The sequence below is a fragment of the Chrysochloris asiatica genome, unplaced genomic scaffold, assembly GCF_000296735.1.
Source record: "Chrysochloris asiatica unplaced genomic scaffold, ChrAsi1.0 scaffold00500, whole genome shotgun sequence".
Lineage (NCBI taxonomy): Eukaryota > Metazoa > Chordata > Mammalia > Afrosoricida > Chrysochloridae > Chrysochloris > Chrysochloris asiatica.
The window spans coordinates 581550-586310 of NW_006409018.1; positions in this window are offsets into that span (position 1 = coordinate 581550).

The following is a 4761-nucleotide window of genomic DNA, read 5'->3' on the forward strand; positions in this document are numbered from 1 at the left end:
CAGTCAAGAGATCAGACGATGGATTGCATTAGGCAAATCTGCTGCACAAGACCTTTTTAAAGTGTTGAAGAACAAAGATGTCAGCTTGAGGACTAAGGAGCGCCTGACCCAAGCCATGGTATTTTCCAATTACCTCATATGCATGTGAAAGCCGGACAGTGAATAAGGAAGACTGCAGAATTGATGCTTTTGAGTTATGGTGTTAGAGGAGAATATTCAAAGTGCCATGGGCTGCCAAAAGAACCAACAGATCCATTTTGGAAGAAGTGCAGCCAGAGTGCTCCTTGGAGGCCAAGATGGCCACACTTCGTTATAACCCTGTTTTAATTGACGCTATCCTTTTTTCCAAAGGCACAAAATAGCTCTAAATAACTTTTTTTTTTTTTTTTTTTTGAGTTAGTATTGTTTACTCTGTGAGAATCCTTAGTCTTTAATTGCGGACTTTTGGAAATGAGCTGTTTGAAATTCTAGCAGTAATGATTAAACATTCTACTTCTGCCCACTGTCAGTTCATATTATGTGAAGTGAGTTGCCACCTAAAGGCTTTCCCACATTCCTTACATTCATAAGGCCTCTCTCCACTGTGAGTTCTATGGCTAGTGGGGCTTCAGAGACAATTCAAGGCTGCCCTACTTTGCTTACATTCATAAGGTTTCTCTCCAATGTGAATTTTTATGTGCAGTGACGGATGAGGAAAAAGTAAAGCATTTGCCACGTTGCTTGCATTCATAAGGCCTTTCTCCATGGTGAGCTCAAATATGCTGAGTTCGGGCTGAAGAATGACTAAATGTTTTCCCACACTCCTCACTTGCATAAGGTCTGTCTCCACTGTGAGTCCCCATATGCAACCTGAGCTGTGAGGAAAGTCTGATGGCTTTCCCACATTTCTTACATTCATATGGTTTCTCTGCACTGTGAATTCCTCTATGTGTACGCAGACCTGAAGAAGAACTTAAGAATTTCCCACACTCCTTACATTCATACGCTTTCTCTCCATTGTGAGTTTGCCTGTGTATCCTTAGCTTTGAGATCTCCTGAAACACATTCCCACATTTTTTACACTCATATGGTTTATCTCTGCTATAATCCTTGTTAGGTAAAATGAGGGATGAATGACAATTATAGGTTTTAAAACATTGCTTACAATGGAGTGATGAAGCGACTGGGGACTTTGGACCCAGAGAGGGAAAGGGACTGTGGGCTGAAAACTACGGGGAGGAGGGGGAAGTGTAGGGGGTGGGTTTTGGGATATACCCTTTGGGTGGTTGATGATGCATGGAGGGGATTGGAACCATGGCAATGAGATGATATACGATGGAATGAATGTAAAACTAAAGTTCTCCCATGTAAACTATCATGTAATTCACAATAAAACATTAAAAAAAAAAAAAACATTGCTTACATCCAAGTTTGTCACCCTTCACTTGTGTCCAAAATCTCTTCCACATTCTTTCTATACAGAGGATTTTTTCCCCATGAGTACTGACACGGGATACTTAAGAGTTGGGATAGAAATTAAGTCCTTCCCATATACCTTAGGTTTGTGGGACATATGTGTGTGTGTGTATAGCAGTGGTTAGGTGACAGGGGCAACCACCGGCTCCTCCACATCGCTTACACTGACAAGTATTGCATTCAGTGTGTCCAGTTTGACTGTGACGGTTTTGTGACAAGTGATCCATGAAAGCTTTGCTACACTCACTGCAACTGTAAGCATTTTCTTCTGGAGAATTTCTTATGAGAAAAGTAAAGTTTGAAATCCGGCTAAAGGTTTTCCTACACTGTTTGCCTTTATTACTTTCACATGGATTCTTGAGTGCGTGACTAGTTAAACATAGGCCACATATTGTTAGACATAAACTTGCTCCCATTTCATTACCAAACACAGTTGGTGCTATTTCACATCTGCCAAACACAGTGAATATTCAGGTGATTCGCCCTGATGTCTCTCATGTTTCACAGATCAAAGCGCCAAGCAGAAATACTACCATTGCTGGGACTGTTTTTCTAAAATATGAGGTTTTTTGATAATTGTATCCAAATAATATGTTCCAAATATCTGATAACTCACATATGTGAAAACGCTGTACTCTAAAAATTCTTTTTATTTCATTTTTTACTTTAGCTTGATTTTTTTTTAACTTTTCCTTTGATCCCATTTTCGACAAAATTCCTGAAACCCCCTTGTGTGTGTATTTATACCTACATACACACATATAAAGGAGCTCTAGTCGCATAGTGGTTAGAAATCAGGCTGTGAACCGCAAGCTCAGCCTGTTCCGCGGGAGAAAGATGAGGCTTTCTGCTCCTGTAAAGATTGACAGCCTCGGAAACCCTGTATAGGGTCGCTATGAGTCAGAACCTACTCCACGGCACATAACAACCACAGCATACATATAAATGATTCCTGGTAGCATAGTGGAACATGAGCTGAGCTGCTAACCTCAAGGTCGGCAGTTCGAATCTACCACTAGCTCCGCAGAAGAAAGATGAGGCTTTCTGCTCTATAAATAGTCACAGCCTTGGAAATCCATATAGGGACACTATGAGTCGGAACCGATTCTATGGCACACAAGCACCACATACAGAACCGTAGTCGACTAGATCTGAGATTCAAACTAATTTGTGGCTGTTCAGTCATTGTAGGCATAACCAAGAACACCATGCTCACTGCAAAGGAACCAAACTTGCTGCCTGTACAATTTTCACCTGAGTAGGAAACAAAAGAGCAGTATCCTGCTCAAAGATGTTGGCCTACTGGCTCAGAGATGTTGTTCTCACTCATCTCTCACATCAGAACCCTGAAATTATTAGCATCGATGTGCTAGACTGCATTGATGGGAAGACTACAGACAGAGCTGCTCACATTCAAGGTGGCATGAATGGCTACCATTTTTGAGGGCACTGATCTTTGTTTCCTCCCCATGTCAAAATTTGATGGATAACAGATTTGATGACTAAACAATGTGTATGTGGCCATCATTTATGTCAGCAATGACTGAAGCATTTCAAATGTGTTCCAAGGCCTGGTGTTTATAAATATATATACATGCTGTATTAAAATGCCATCACATATTACCATATGCCCTGGAAGGACTGTTTTCTCTTGTTTTTTTCTTCTTTTGTTTGAATGAGACTTACCTCAAATGTCTTCTCTGATTTATATGTTGATCTTTACTGACATGTGATTCTGAGATTTCTCCTAGCACGAATGACCCTAAGTTATTCTTCATGAACCGTACCACTGTGCGTTCATTAGCTAACTTGTCTCCATCATTAAGGATTTCAGACACTGGTGCAGTATTTCAAGTTGAAGTACACACTTACAAACAAAAAGGAAAGGAATTAAGGGAAAACAAGATGCTGTGAATGAAAAACCATGTAGCCACATTTCGCTGTTTAACTTGACAGTGGTTATAAAGTTAAGTTTCCAGGAAAAACCTCCACGAACCCTGACAGTAATGATTACATAAAAGAGACAGTCAAAATGAATGGTAACAAAGTCAGAGACACGATTAGCAAATTAAAATGTCAAAATGTGTAGCTCCCGTTTCTGGACCTATTCTCCACAGTGGTCTATAGGAAAGGGTTACACAAGGTTTAAGGAAAAATGGAATTTAGAGGATCATGGAATTTTCCCAATAACTTTCTGAAACCCCTCTTACACTACCGTTATGAAGAATTCTGCCCTTTTCAATGGACGCTCCCATCAAAATGGCATTTTTGGGATTCTCGAAGGACCCAAATTATGTTTCTTTTCAATACTCTTTGAGTTTTAGAAACAAATCGGAAGGGGTAAGACTGCGAACGGATAGCGTAATATTTCCTACTGAAATTCTCAAAGGACAGCCCTTGCTACCCTCAAAGCATGAACAGGTGTGTTGTCGTGATGGCAGAAAAAAAAAAAAACAATTGTTGCAACTCATCACTTTTTTCTAAGCAGTGTCGTCTCAAACTGTCAGCAAATGTCTTTATACGATGCTCTGTAACTGTCTAGAGTCAAGAAAACGTATAACATCACTCCTGTGAAATCCAAAGGCTGTCACGTAACATTCTGGGCTGACCCCACACTGTAATTTAACAGGCCCAAAGATACCCTCAGAAGCTATTGTTCTGACTGGACGTTTTATTTTGTGAAGCCACTTTAATGTGACTAACTCAAATGTACTGTGGAGACAACTTGTTGGCAGTCATTCACTGACCACACACACATGTGTAACCACGTTTTTCTTGGAAAAGACCTGTGTACGTATGGACTAGAACCCTGGTAGGAATACTTGTTCACTTACCCTTGCCCAACGGGATACTTTGGAGACGCCGGGCACAATACACAAGTAACATTAAAAGAGAAAAAGGGTCTCCTTGGTTACAGGTGTCAAAGGAATGCGAAAATTGGATCAGGTGGTCTGTGAAGTTGTGTCTTCAACCCACAAGAGGTGCTTTCTAACTGACTGATTTAAAATATAATTCCTTCCATTCAAGGATGGTCTAGAAATAAATAAAGGACTAAAATTCTTCATTGTGGTTCCTGAGCACCCCCACTCCTACCCTCCACAGTGGTCCTGGATGAGTTCTGTCTTGACTGGTCTCAGATCTTTCCCTTACTTCTCTGGGAAAACAAAGGGGCACAGCTGACACGCTGCTCATGGGAAACCCGCCACCTGATAGCACACAGTAAAGATCAGTGAACCTATATCCCTGACCCGGAACCAGGGCTCGGTTCTCCATGGTCTCACCACACGGGCAGGTGAGACTTTATTT